This window comes from Tupaia chinensis, unplaced genomic scaffold (genome assembly GCF_000334495.1).
Source record: "Tupaia chinensis unplaced genomic scaffold, TupChi_1.0 Scaffold000320_2, whole genome shotgun sequence".
Lineage (NCBI taxonomy): Eukaryota > Metazoa > Chordata > Mammalia > Scandentia > Tupaiidae > Tupaia > Tupaia belangeri.
The window spans coordinates 2,769,018-2,783,982 of record NW_006159814.1 but is presented as its reverse complement, the minus strand read 5'-3'; positions in this window follow the sequence as shown (position 1 = coordinate 2,783,982).

The following is a 14,965-nucleotide window of genomic DNA, read 5'->3' as shown; positions in this document are numbered from 1 at the left end:
AAGAGGAGAGGTACTGATATATACTCTCTAGGCCTTTTAGAAAACATGGAATTGTTCCTTTGACAACATACATGGAAATCTACAAGAAAGGGATGTTGTAGACATCAAGGGAATGGGTACTGTTCAAGAAGAAATGCCCCACAGATGTTACCATGGCAAAAATGGAAGAGTCTACAATGTTACCCAGCATGCTGTTGGCATTGTTGTAAACAAACAAGTTAAGGGCAAGATTCTTCCCAAGAGAATTAATGTGCATATTGAGCATATTAAGCATTCTAAGAGCAGAGATAACTTCCTAAAACATGTGAAGGAAAATGACCAGAAAAAAGAAGGAAGCCAAAGAGAAAGGTACCTGGGTTCTATTGAAGTGCCAGCCTGCTCCACCCAGAGAAGCACACTTTGTGAGAACCAATGGAAAGGAGCCTGAGCTACTAGAACCTATTCCCTATGAATTCATGGCATGATGGGTGTTAAAAATAAACTAATCTATGGCCTATAAAAATGTTTTTCTTAATTGAGTAGAATTGTGTTCCCTCCCGTAAGCAAATTTTAATTCATTTTGTAATATCTTTATTCAAATTCAGTATTTTTTCACTGAAAGATGTTAGGTAGCCTTATTATGCAACAAATTAAACTCAGTTGGGAGAAAAAAACTGAAAACAATCTATGGCTAATTTTTACATTAAATATTCTAACAACTAATTTGCCTAACACATGAGTGAAAGTGAGAATAAAAGGAGATAAATATGAAATAAGTTAAAGGGATTTTTTAGATGATAAGAAAAACTTCAATGGTTTTTTTTTAAAGTATTATTAGTACTGTCACTAGCAGTATTCTTTTCAAAATATTTTATAATTTCTGGAGATAAACTTTTTTAAAAAGGCCATTTCCTGGCTAGCATTAAACCACTGAGGTACAATGAACTGCTCTGTAGCAGAGAGAGGGAGCCAGGTGTGAGAGGAGGGCCCAAGTTGTCTGATAAAGTGGCCTAGGTATATGCATTTTAACATCTGTGTGTATGCGAGTCGCATGCCACCTACAGCCCACATTCCATGCCTGGTGAGAATGCAGGCTGGTGCTCAAGGAGGCTGCCTTAGTTTGATCCTCTAGAATAGCACAGTCAGGACAGAAGTAGAAATGTAAGAGACGTAGTGGTGGAAACACCCGTGAAAGGCACTGGGGTGAGGGAGCTGAAATAATCAGGGAGAGCCTTCAAATGATAACACAGGCCTGATATTTTTGAAAAGAGAGGAGGAAGGCAGGAGGTTTAGGTCGGGAGAGCCTCATTACAGGTCTTGACCAGGCCCATGGGGGTTGTAGAGCAAAGGCTGCCTGTTGGAAGAGTTTCATGTTGGACAGAATTGGCCTGGGCCCAGTGTCCTGGCCATGCCCAGTCACACTGAGTGCAAGTCCTGGACAGAGTGACCTCAGCCGGAATCATTGCATCACATTCCGAGGTGCAGCCCGTGGCAGCCTTAGCTCCTTAAGCATCACTCGCTGCTGATTATCTCTTGCAGGGAGATCTGAGTGGTGCCTCCATGGCTGCATAGTGGTTTTTCCCATATTCCAGGAAAACAGCTCAGTATGGGGGCCCCTTAGAGAGAGCTGTGGGCAGCTTCCTCTTGGTGGTTCACGAAGCAACTAAGGGCATTTCAGAGGTTGTTTAGATCATATTGCAGATCCCCTTAAAAAAAAAAGTGCTGGTACTTTAGATGTTTGTTAGTGGAGAGTGTAAAAAACAACAAGAAGAAAATACTTTCCCTCAACCCAGCCTCAAGAAAATCTCTTATGCTAGAGGTTTTTTTTATGTCATAGTTGTTAGATAACATGTTTTTTGATTACCGAAATAATATACACTTGTTATGACAGTCTATAGAAATGTGTAACAGAAAGTAAAAGTCTGCTATGATAATCCCCTCTAAAGATAGCTATTATTTTAGAAAAGGTGTAGAATTAACATTTAAAAAATATGTTCACTGTTGGGTCATCAGGTGGCATGGTGGCTAAGGCACTGGATTATCACATGGCTGACCATAGAGTCCTGAACCTGGTAGCTTGAAAAATTACAACATATCAATAGATAAATAAATAAATAATTATTTAAAAAATATTCACTGTCAGGCCAGCATTTGGCATAATGGCTATGCCACTTGACTCCCATGTAGGCGACCACGGATCGAGTCCCAGACCCAGTGGCTTAAACTCATGCCGGGTACGTGTGCATGCGTGCCCAAGATCCCAAGAGGAGAATGGAGAAGGGATTGCAGCGTGGCCATCCCCCTGGGAGGTGATTTCTTGCTTTCTGTCTCTCTGTCCCTGTCTTTCTGGCGAGCGCATGTGCCGTATAGCAAAAACCTCTCAAAAGATACTCAACTCACTGTCATCTAATGTTATAATAAGTAGGTTTCAGCATGGTTGCAATGAAAGATATGAATTCAAGTAAACAGTATTTATTCCCCTCCTACCCCTCCAGATGTCACTTTCTGGGGAATAAAAATAATTACTGTATTTTGTATATTTGGCTACTGGTTCTTTTAATTATTTGTGAATGTATTTAATGTACAATATTTCATCAAAGGAAATAAGTTTTTACAAGAGACTATAGGATATATTCCTCCATAAACTAAGAGGAACTTTAAAAAGTCTATAGAAAAATGGATTGAAGGATGCATTTATTTAGGTTCCAAAACACTTGAAAAATTGAAATCCATAAACAACTTTCATAATAAACATTTTCTGTGAACTTTTTAAAGCCCCCAGTAACAAAATATGTTGCTTTTTGCTTTTTTTCATAAGGTACAGTACAGTAATTGAGAAGTCTTTTTTTTATTTAAGGAATTGTTTTATTTAACTTTAGAGAGAGGGAAAGTGAGAAAGCAAGTCGCCAGGTATGGGACTTGAGCTGTAGTCAGCCATGTAGGAGTCCAACACCCTCCCTCCCATGTGGGGATCCAGCTCCCCATGCTATCTGCCAGTCCCGAGAAATCTTTTAAACTCATTAAAATGCTCTTTGTATCTGTATAATGGAAAAGAATCTGTTCAAAAAAATGTGTCCCCATAAATTCCTTTAATCATTTTCATTTACTTACTAGCTCTTACTTATGCTTATCTTTAGCCACTGGCAACCCAAATGACCTCACCGACGTCTCATTTTATTCAAAGTCCAAAGGCAGTTGGTCTTTTTTAATACCAACCAACCTCCTCCCCTTTCAGACTCCACAGGAATTTGGATAATAATTATGATATTTTGAGCAGGGGAATGGGGTTGGGCTGCCCATTGCATTTCAGGTTAATTTGATTTTACGTAGCAGAGTCTGTCTAAGCGTTCATTGACCACACACCCACTGAGAGTTTTAGGAAGTCAGTGTGTTTATATTGTGTCTTAAGTCAAGGGTTCTGTTTTTACACAAGGTTTGCTGGACTGAGGTACAGTACAGTGGTGTTCTGCCAGCTCTGAGATTATAGGCTCGGACCCTTAGTGAGCGCTCATTTGCCAGTCATGTTTTATCTAGCCAACCCCAGCCTCCCTCATTCATTTTGGAAACTCTACTGTGTTTATCCCATGGTGATGGCAAAGTGGTTAAAAAAGAAGATGACTACAAAAAGTAATATTTTCAAGAGAGACACAGAGGCCCTGATACAGACAGGGGTTAGTGAAAGACAAACTTTGTGGCCACTGCTTGGGTATTTGAAAGAAGCAGAATTGTTGTTTTTCAGTCCCAGCACTGCTTGCATTTCCCATTGAACTTTTTTGATACATAATTTTATGCATACGGTTCCCAAAAGCCAGCTATTTCCCCTCAAAATGACAATTTACTGTTTTTTCCTTTTTTTAAGTCGATTCTCCATTCCTTTTTTTTTTTTTCTTGAGAGAGAGATTTTTGCTATAGGGTGCATGCACTCACCAGAGAGATAGAAAAGGAGAAAGCAAGAAATCACCCCCCAGGGGATGACCACGCTGCAGTCCCTTATCCATTCTCTTCTAAGGATTTTGGGTACACATGCACATGTGCTCAATGTGAGTTAAGCTACCGGGTCTGGGACTCAAACCATGGTTGACTATGTGGAGTCCAGCAATGTAACCATTATGTCATCTGCTGGTCCCTAGATTTTGCCATTTGTTTTTTATTTTTTGAGAGTTTTTTTCTATAGGGCATACGCGCTCTCCAGAAAGACACAGACAGACAGCAAGTGAGAAATCACCCCCGGGGCGCGAAAGTGAGAAATCACCCCTGGGGTGATGGTCACACTGCAATCCCTTCTCCTCCATTTTTCTCTTGGGATCTTGGGCACGCACACACACGTGCCCAGAGTGAGTTTAAGCCACCAGGTCTGGGACTCAAACCGCAGTCCAGCAGCATAGCCATTATGTCAAGTGCTGGTCCCATTTCTTTTTTCTTTTCTTCTTTTTTTTTTTATTTTTAAAGTTTGTCAGTGACCACTTGTACTCACTGGAGAGAGAGAAAGAGAGAGAGAGAAAGCATGCTTAATGGGGGATGATGATGCCACAATCCTTCCTCCTCCTTTTCTCCCTCCTCTTGGGATTTTGGGTATGCACATGCATATACCCAGGGTGTTTATCAAGCCACCAGTTCCAGAACTCTGACCACATAGTCAGCCATGTGGAATCCAGCCACCTTAACCACCATGCCATTGTCCACCCCTAGATTTTCTAGGTTTATTTCCTCCAGGAATGAAAGAAAGTGAAAGAGAGAGTACCTGCCTCGGGGTCTTGATGCCATAATCCACCTTAGCTTCTCCCAATCCTGAGTCATGGTTACACGTGTATCTGTTTTACTCAAGGAGGTCTCTGAATGAGAACCCAGAACCTCCCCATATGTGTCAGTTTGAGGAACTTTGTCTTTTACTTTTGCATCACTGCCTAGTTTCCTACTGGCTATTCTGGAAGAGTTCTAAAAGTATTGGACCATTTTTAGAAGTGAAAGTTGTAATTTTTCTCCTGTATGATTACATTATTGGTATATTGGATTGTCTGGAAAGTAATGACACATTTATTGCATAGAAAACATGAGGAAAAAATATGTCATGACTTCCCAACAACCTAACATTTTGCTATAGAGAAAAACACCAATCTGTTGCTTTGTACTTAGTAAACCAGAGAGGACAAGACCTACAACTTAATGTCTTTACCTTCATGTTGACATGTTTGCAAAAGATCCTAGCACGAGTAACTGTTTCTCCCTGTAATGTTGTCAGGTATGTACAGAGAGGTGAATTTTGCAGAAGGAGAAACTGATTATCCCATCCTACTTTTTACGGTGGCTCATAAAGAGCAGTATACTAAAGTCTCAGCATACTGAGTTATGAACTGCTGTTTTTCCTGGAGTGTTTCTATGGCGGATCTGTTTCACTTGGTCTGGCAAAGTAGTCAAATTCTATTCTCGAAGCCAGACTGGGTGGCCTCCACTCAGCACGCCAGGCAAGAACCGTGGGTGGATTTCCGGACATGGTAGGCTGCCCTGCTCTCCCTCCACCTTCTTGAGAAGGAAGGAGACGATTCCCATTGCCCCTCTGGGGAAGGAAGGGATGTGTGATGGCCTCTGATGAAGTCAGAGACTGCTCAGAAGAGCAAGATGTCTTCTCATGGAGGAAGGTGCCATTGACACAGGTGTCTCGCAGGTGTACAACTAGGGATAGCAGCGAATTATGTGAAGAAAGGGGAATTTACTAGAAGATGCCATTTCTGTTTCTTGGCTGTAAGCCAAGGAAAGTCCAAATGCATGTCATCTGTGTAGCCTTTTATAGGAAGGGACCCAACATGAGATTTACAGGCCATGCAATTCCCAGGGAAAGCCTCTCCCTCCAATTGCATGAGCCAGAGGGGCCCAGAAATAGCTTCCCGAACAGAGAAAGATAAAGCAGTATAAATGACCAGGAGTACTCTTAATATGGTACTGAGGTAAATGTAACTCTTAGAAAATGCCATTGCAGTATTTATGTGCCTTAGACCCCTTAAATTCTGAATAGAAAATAAAGCAATTCAGGGTGACTAGAGGGAAGGCAGGAAAATATGGATGAAATAAATGCTCTTTTGTTTGTTTTTAGGGGCACTTACACAAGTGAGTGTGTGACAAAATGTTGTATTGTACACTGAGGTCAACTAGACATCTCTTAATGAGACAGAATAATTTTCTTTCATTTTTTTAAAGTTTATTTACTTATTTTTTTCTAAGAGCAAGTGAGAGAAAGCACCCCGAAGAATCCTGACTTTGTGATCCACCCCCACTGCAGCCAGCCCGGTCATGAGCACATGCAGGCCTGGTGTACTTAGGGAGGTTCTAGATGAGGATCCGGAACCTACCCACCTAGGACAGCCCCCCAGAGTGTTGCATATACAATCTGGCTGCATAAGACAAAATACTTTTCAATGAGTAATGATTTTGCATGAATAGTGCTAATACTTAAAAGGTTTGGACATTGTTTTAGGGAAAAGACAGATATTCCCTGTTTTTTTTTTTTCTTTTTTTGCATCCTTGTTTACGCCATGAATTTGTTCACAAGTTTTTTTTGCATAGATAATAAAAAAGTAAATATCAGAAGTTTGAAAATGCCTTAAAATTGAATATAGAGTTTTCATGTGATCTAGCAATTCCAGTCCTAAACATATACAAAAGAGAAATGAAAACACTTGTCCACATAAAAACTTGTACGTGTGGGGACCAGCAGTGGCATAGTGGCTAAGGCACTGGACACTGCCAAATGGCTGACCATAGTTCGAGTCCTGGTTAAGGTGCTAGACACTCCCACATAGCTGACCACAGTTTGAGTCCTGGACCTGGTGGCTTGCTTTCTTGCTGTCCTTCTCTCTCCCTCTGTGCGTATCTCTCTGGTCAAATTAAAATAAATGAATAAAAAAATAAAATTAACTAAAATAATTAAAAAAAAAAAAAAACACGTACCTATGGAGACATGGAGACCAAGACAGCTGGATCCCCTATGGCTGACAGAATGGTTCAAGTCTCAGACACAGTGCTTGAAAATCATGCCAGGTGTATGGTGTGTGTGCACCCAAATTCCTGAGAGGAGAGTGGAGAAGGGATTGTGCTGTGGCCACCTGCCCTGGAGCATGAGTTCTCACTCTTTCTCTGTCTCTCTCTTGTGAGTGCACATGCACTATAGCAGACTAAAAAAGCAAAACAAAACAAAACAACTTGTACATGAATTTTATAACAACATTATCCATAAGAGCCCCAAAATTGAAAGTCACCCAATGTATGTCAACTAATGAATGAATGATAAAATCCAATATACTTATACAGCGGAATACTATTCAGTCACAAGGGAAGTGCTAGCACATGCCGCAACGTGGGTGAACATGCAAAGTACTGTGCTGAGCGAGAGAAGCCCGACACAAAATCCCACCTATTATGATTTCATAAATATGGAGTCATATTTATGAAACTGGGAAATTGATAGAGATAGAAAGTAGATTGGTGGTTGCCTGAGGGCTGGGAGACTGCTAATAGGTATAGAATTTCTTTTTGGTGTGAAGAGAATATTCCAAAATTGATTATAATGGCAATCACACAACTCTGATAATACTAAAAACCATTGAATTTTATGATTTCAACAGGCGTATTGTATCATATGTAAATCATACCTCAGTGAAATGATTATGTTTACAAACAACAATAAATGTTGGGTTTCTCTCATCAAAATTTCATAATTCTGGGAACCAGCAGTTAGTGTAATGGCTATGTCGCTGGACTCCCACGTAGTCGACCGCAGTTCGTGTCCCGGACCCGGTGGCTTAAAACTCACGCCAGGCGCGTGTGCGTGCATGCCCAAGATCCCGAGAGGAGAATGGAGGAGAAGGGATTGCGGCGTGACCATCCCCCCTGGTGGGTGATTTCTCGCTTTCTGTTTCTATGTCTCTCTCTGTCTGTCTGGCGAGCGCACGCGCCCTACAGTGAAAATCTCTCCAAAAAAAAAAAAAATTTCATAATTCTGAATAACTGGGGTATACATGAGTGAGATCCTACATTGTAAGGTAGGCAGCATCTGGAAGTTACAACAGCCAGGTTGAGAAATAGTAGCTATAACCAGGAGGGACGGATGATGTTTTCTCCAGAGTGCTGTGAAAGCCACACCAACTGGAATCTAGTGGTGCATACTTCGTGCCATATTGATAGAATAAGGTATGCTGTTTCACGCTCTGGCACTTGTTTTCATTCTGTTCTCCATATGGAAATTATTGCCCTGGTCCGGTTTGATTACTTTATTATGATATATTCACCCCTGAGTGCCAAACTGTCATGTGGAAAACCATTTTCAGTCGTGAATGTTGTAAGAGGCTAATGAGCCAGATTTGACCTCCATTTAAAAATAATACATAAGAAAATTATCTTTAAAATTTTTTAAAGAATTATTTTATTTAACTTTATTTATTTATTTACTTACTTATTTTAACATGACTAGAGAGGGACAGGGAGAGAGAGAGAGAGTGGTTAGCCATGTGGGAGCTCAGCACCCTTAACTATTTAATCATTGTACATCTCAACAGTGTACAATATGGTTTTTCTTTTTTCTTTTTTTTTTTTTTAATAATACTTTGCTAAGGCTGCATGTGCTTGCCAGAAAGACAGAGACAGACAGCGAGACAGAAAGCGAGAAATCACCCCCAGGAGGAATGGCCACACCACAATCCCTTCTCCTCCATTCTTCTCTCGAGATCTTGGGCGCACACACACACACACACACACACACACACACACGCCTGGCATGAGTTCAAGCCACCAGATCTGGGACTGAGACCACGGTCAACTACATGGGAGTCCAGCGACATAGCCATTATGCTAACTGCTGGTCTCTACAATATGGTTTTTCCAAGTACACATGCATTGCATGTTAATCAGGTCAAAGATATTACTATATACATTATCTTTAGATAACTTTTTTTTTTTGAGAGAGATTTTTGCTACAGGGCACGTGTGCTTGCCAGAGAGACAGACAGAAAGCAAGAAATCACCCCCCCACAGGGGGCTGGCCATGCCACAATCCCTTCTCCTTCATTCTCCTCTCAGGATCTTGGGCATGCACGCATATGCACCTGGCATGAGTTTAAGTCACTGGGTCCGGGACTTGAACCCTAGTCGACTACATGGGAGTCCAGCAACATAGCCATTATGCTAACTGCTGGTCCCTCAGATAACTTTCTGTGGTGTCTGTTAAGTATTTTTTTTTCCCTGAGTGTCTCCCTCCCAGAAAAATATCTTAATAAATAGAAATAGCTTAAGCAGAAAAAATAAACACAAAACCTAAAAAAATCAAGCTTGAAGTTGTTTCCTAGTTCTGGAAAAGCATTGTAGATTCATTCCCCTCTGTTGATGATATATACTTCTTAAATGCAGTTACCATGAGTTTGATCCCAAAAAGAATGATTCGAAAAATTGTTTTTGCCTACTCTGAATTTCTTGCTTTAAGACAATATGGAAATATCATGCCTATCTCATTTATATGAAGATACATACTTTTTCTAATAAAAGTTGTTTTCACATGGGGAGAATATAGTTTTCATACCTATATTTAACCTTTTCCTTATCCCCAGTCTGTGGCACATCCCCACTCCCACAAGGTATTGAGAGTATCAGGATTAAATGTCACTTCTGGGAATATCATGTTTCAAAATTAGATTAATGTCACGAAAACTACTTATTATATTTTACGCTGAAAAGTAAACATGTACTTACATTTTGCTCCTTTCATTCTTTTTTTTTTTTTTTTAAGAGATTTTTGCTGTATGGTGCATGGGCTCACCGGCAAGATACAGAGAGAGAGACAGGGAGACAGAAAGTGAGAAATCAAACCCTTAGGGGGATGGCCATGCTGCAGTCTCTTCTTCTCCATTCTCCTCTTGGGATTTTGGGCACACATGCACAGGTGCCTGGAGTTTTAAGCCACCAGGTCCAGGACTCAAACCACTGTCTACTACATGGGAGTCCAGCAAAGTAATCATTATGCTATCTGCTGGTCCCTGGGCTTACATTTTCTTTTCTTTTTTAAATTTTATTTATTTATTTATTTAAATTTACATTTCATCACATCTTTACAGTATACATTTTTTGCCAACACAGAAACCATGCTTACCAGTCAAGACAAGGATATTACTATATACATTATCAGCAAATAGCTTCTAATTTTTTTGTCAATTAAGCATACTTTTACCCATTTTTTCCTTCCCCTTCTCCCTCCCTCCCTTCCATACTAAACCCTCTTGTTTTTCACATTTTATTGATTCATAAAAGATCTTAGGATATGGACAAAGCTAGAATCTAGTGACAAGTACACTGTAATTTTCTTCTGAAATGATTTTTTTCCCTCTTTCTCCATTTCCTCTTTTATTAAAGAGAGGTAAACTAACTTATCTACAAAAAAAATTAGGTTGATCTCAGTTTCTCAGTTTGGTCTGTTATTTGCACAAAGCCCCATAAGAATTCAACTTCTGATGCAAGGCAACAGATACTATTGTATTATTGAACTTATGCAAATAACTATTCTGCCACAAAATAAGAATGCTCACAAATATTTTCCAATTGCAAAGGGGTGAGGAAGGGAGAAAAGTTTATGTTTCAATTAAAAAAATTCTGTAACAAATTACTGAACCCAACAACTCAAAAGAAAACAAAAATCATTAAATCTGGAAGACAAAGTATAGAAGAAAATCAGTGCTGTTGTAGAAAAAAGTCATAAAATTCTATTCCACCAGTCCAGTCTCATGTAATCTCTTTTGTTGAATTAGCAGTGTTACTGTGGTCTGACCTTTCTGTTAACATTCAACATTATTATTGGTGTTTCAGAACTTGTTCCTACTGTTTAATTGGTCTGTCTCTTGGTCATTTTTTGTTCTCTTATTTGTCTGTCTGTCTTTAGTTTTCGTGGTATAGTACTCCCTTCAGAACTTGTCAAAGAGCTGGTCTGGTGTTGGTAAATTCTTTCAAGTTTTGTTTATCTGAGAATGTTTTTATCTTTTCTTCCCACATGATGGATAATCTTGCCGGATACAATATTCTTGGTTGAAATTGTTTTTCACTTAGCACTTTGAATATATTTTCCCATTCTTTCCTTGCTTGCATTGTTTCCGAGGAGAGGTCCAATGTTAGCCTGATGGGATAATCCTTTGAAAATAACTTGACGTTTTTTTCTTGCCAATTTTAGAATCTTATCTTTGTCTGTGGTTTTGGTCAATCTGGCTATGATGTGCCTTGGAGAAGATCTTCCTGGGTTGATTCTATGTGGGATCCTTTGTATATCTTGGGTCTGGATATTTGAATGCCTCTCTAGGTTTGGAAAGTTTTCTTCCAGTATTTCACAGAATAGATTATCAATGCCCTGATTAGTTTCTTTACCTTCTGGGATACCAAAGATGCAGATGTTTGGGCATCCAATATTATTCTCATTTTTGGGGGGTTATTTTCTCAGTCTTTTTGGTGAATTTTTCTAGGTCAGAGGTTCTATCTTCTATATCTGAGACTCAATCTTCTGCATGATCTAACCTGCTTTTAATATTTTCAAGGGAGGTTTTGATTTCCTGAATTACAGCCTTCATTTCTAATAGTTCCATTTGATTCTTTTTTATGGTATGTATTTCCTCTTTCAGATCGTGGAAGAACTTCCTCACCTCCTGGAACTCAATGTCTCTTTTCTCCTGCATCTTCTGGAGTTCGTTGTCTCTTCTCTTGCATCTCTGTTTGCTTTGTCACTAGGAATATCCTAAAATCTTTATCTGACATTTCTAGGAGTTCCATTGTACTGTCTGTGGATGATGAAGGGCTGTTCTTTCCCCTTGGGGGAGAGATATTTTCTTGATTTCCCATATTTTTTGTGCCCCAGCGGTGGTGATTTCCGGTCATCCAGTAGATTATACGTTACTACCTACCTTCTGGCTTTTCACTGGGTGTTGGGCCAAAAGCAAAGTATTTGGTTTTTTAAGAGCTAACGAAGCACTTGGAAAGAGAGTATGGATATACTAGATGTATATTTTTTGTATGTATGTTCCATGTTACCACATGTATAGAAAATAAGCAAAAGATCAGGGCTGTGTATGAGACAGCCTTGAATTGGCATTAAAAAGAAATGACATCTGGGACCAGCAGATGGAGAAATGGTTATTTGCTGGACTCCCATATAGATGACTGCGGTTGAAGTCCTGGACCCAGTGGTTTAAAACTCATGCCAGGTGCGTGTGTATGTATGCCCAAAATTCTGAGAGGAGAATGGAGGAGAAGGGATTGTGGTGTGGCCATCCCCCTGGGGGGTGATTTTTTTGCTTTGTCTCTCTGTCTGTCCTTGTCTCTCCAGTGGGTGCACATGCCCTATAGCAAAAATCTTTCTTAAAACAGAAGTGACTCCTGCTAATTGGTGGCAAGGCCAGATGAACTCTTCTGAATGACTTCTAACTTTGGGATAGGTATCCCTAGAATTCTATATAGTAAGTTATAGAAATATTCTAGGATTTGGAGAAAATAGAGGTTACTTTGGTCAGGAATGCAACAGGACAATTTTACAAGCAAGATGACGTCGTCAGGAGTGGAGGTATGTGCAAAAAGCAAAGGGCAGGAGCATACAAAACAGAAAGCAGAAAGCACAGCTGTGCTTTCCTTACTGAGGGGAGCTGAGTGCTGAGACTGGCCGTAAGCATTGGCACGCACTTTCTCATTCAGGCCTCCATCTGATCAGGCTTGGTTATTTGCCCAAGGCCATAGCAGTCAAGTCCCAAAAGCAAGTTTTCTGCCTGTACTGTCTATTAAGCCAGGATCTTGTTACAGATGGATCAAGGGAATGGTTAAAGATGAGTTTGGAGGGGCCAACAGGTGGCATACTGGTTAAGGTGCTGGACTCCCACATGGTTGACTGTAGTTTGAGTCCAAGAACTGGCTTAACATTCATGCTGGGCTCATGTGCGTGTGTGTCCAAAATCCTGAGAGGAGAATGGAGGAGAAGGGATTGCAGCATGGCTGTCCTCCCTAAAGGGCAATTTCTCACTTTCTTTCTTTCTGGCAAGCACATGCACCCTATACCAAAAATCTCTTTAAAAAAAAAAAAAAGAGTTTAGAAAGACCAGATGCTGTCACACAGTGGAAGGCATAATAGTTTCTGTTTAAGGAACAGTAGCTCAGATATAGTGTATAAAATAGACTGAAGAAAGGAAAAAAATTGAATTAGGAGTTCTTGTAAGGTAAGCCATTGCTGTTACCCTGCCTGAAGTGAGCAGGGCGGAGCTAAGCTTGGGAGGCTAAAGTGGTGACAGAGAAGGGTGGAAGGAGAATCATCGCACAGGCAGATGCAGGAAAAGCAGAGTAAAGATGGCAGAGAAACTTTGGATGTTTTGACTTTGGAACAGTGTTGCCATAGAAAATCAGGAGTCCTGATGTTATTTTAGGCACTTAAAGACAGAGGTAAGGTGAGGATAAGATTTCCAAGTAGAAATGTCCACAGAGTCAGACCCATCCACAAAGAGCTCAGCAGAAAAGTCAGGGCTGAAGAGAAAGCTCCAAATGCCACCCACAGAGACGTCACGGTGGAAGACTTAAACTTAGAGCCTATCTCTGAAGACAGTGTGGTGGAGATGGAAATGAGAGAGCCACAGGGGGAACATGGAGGAAGAAAACGCCATCCTGCATTTCACACCTGTGTAACCTCTTCATTCTCTGTGACATTCCCTGACCTTTACTCCTAGGCTATCCCTAGCCTTGAGGAAGGAATGAGGATGTAACATTGGCATGTAGGCGCAAAAATCCTTGCATCTAACCTCCTCCGTCCCTGTGATGGTCATCAGAAGCAATATTTTTTATTAGACTCTAGAACTACATTTTAAGAGAATGAAGTGTAGAACAAATGAAATGCTAATGCTAGGAAAGACTTTATATATTAATCCACTACTCATAGATCAAGACTGAATTGAAGCACCATTGCTCTGCCACTTTACTAACCCCTCCCCCCAGCAGATTTGGGGACCCCCGCCCCTTGGGTGCTCACACATTACTCATTCTAATCTCTTACTATAGCATTCATTTTATCAAGTGATAATGTATGTTATACTAATCTGTTCTGTGGACTTTATATAACGTGGGTTTTCTGCCATTTATCTTCATCCTTAGTATCCAACATGGAGTAGCTGCTTGATAAATGTTTGTTGGCTGTTCTTCTGACTCACTAATTTTTTTTTTTATTCAAACCTGGGTAAGGAAAATCCCTAATTTTCAGACATACCGATTGAAGTGAAACATCTCTTTTGTCCTCTTGTATAAAGAAAAATATTCTTACTGCTTGTTCCAACATCAATTTTTATTGGGGCATATTTACTGACAAAAGGAAAATACCGCGTGAGGTAGACTAGACACCATTTTGGTTGATAGAGGCATGTGGAGTGTCCTGTCCATCACTTGAATGCTCTAAAAGGGTCTGTAGACACCCCGAGATGAGAGCTCTGTCTGTCTGCTCACCAGATATGCTCAGTGTTGTATAGTGTGATGCATGCTGTCAAATGTGCTCTGAGTGATTAAGATCAATGTTTCCCAAAGTGTGTTCCTTGAAAATATCCTCCAAAGATGATCATTGAAAAATATTCCTTGAGCAGATAAATTGCACAGCATAACCTTCTGCAGAGAAGCATAGTGTGCATTGCACATTTTTCCCCAATTGCCAAAGGATGCATGTGCTCACCAAGGAGAGAAGGAAAGTGCCCCAGTGGAGTGTGGTCATGCTGCAATCCCTTATCCATCCCATCAGGATTCTTCTTCTTCTTCTTCTCCTCCTCCTCCTCCTCCTCCTCCTCCTCCTCCTTCTTCTTCTTCTTTTTTAAGAGAGATTTTTGCTCTTGGGCATGTGTGCTCACCAGAGAGACAGAGAGACAGAGAAAAAGCGAGAAATCACCCCTCTCCCCCCAGCAGGGATGGCCACGCTGCAATCCCTTTTCTTCCATTCTCCTCTTGGGATCTTGGGCAC